Source organism: Oncorhynchus mykiss, chromosome 27, assembly GCF_057628025.1.
Source record: "Oncorhynchus mykiss isolate SJ-2025 chromosome 27, ASM5762802v1, whole genome shotgun sequence".
NCBI lineage: Eukaryota > Metazoa > Chordata > Actinopteri > Salmoniformes > Salmonidae > Oncorhynchus > Oncorhynchus mykiss.
This window is the reverse complement of record NC_143048.1, coordinates 9844089-9844877: the sequence shown is the minus strand read 5'-3', so window position 1 is coordinate 9844877 and position 789 is coordinate 9844089.

Sequence of the window (789 nt, the reverse complement as noted above, 5' to 3'; positions counted from 1 at the left end):
TTCCTGCTCTTCATTTCTACTCAAGCATCACCCATGGAGAACCAGATAAAACTACACTGTTATCCAGAGGACTAATGCTGGGTTCACGTGCTAGTCAGAACTAGGAAACTCAGAAATGTCCGACTTGCCAATAGGTTGTAGTTATACACGAGCCAAGCTGCGTTCAACCATTTAGCAAGTTGGGCATTTCCGAGTTTCCTAGTTCCAACTAGCGCGTGAAGGACCCTAAAGGAGAGGGTGGTTTCATGTGCTCATGGGAAATTGGGAAGTCGTAAATACAACATGAATGTGTTAATGTGTCTTTGAAGTCTCAACAATTATTCAACCAATGAGATGTTAGCTAGCTTGATAATCTAGCTAACATTGCTAATAATAAAGTTAGCTAGCTTGCTTAACATTGACACATGGTCAAACTAGCTATACTACTGTTCAAAAGTTTGGGGTCACTTAGAAATGTCCTTGTTTTTGAAAGAAAAGCTATTTTTTTGTCCTTTAAAATAACATCAAATTGATCAGCAATACAGTGTAGATATTGTTAATGTAGTAAATTACTATTGAAGCTGGAAACGGCAAATATTTTATGGAATATCTACATAGGCGTTCAGAGGCCCATTATCAGCAAACATCACTCCTGTGTTCCAATGGCACGTTGTGTTAGCTAATCCAAGTTTATAATTTTAAAAGGCTAATTGATCATTAGAAAACCCTTTTGCAATTATGTTAGCACAGCTGAAAACAAAGAACTTTCTTCTGAAACTCGTCATTCTTGTCTTGTTCTGAGAAATGAAG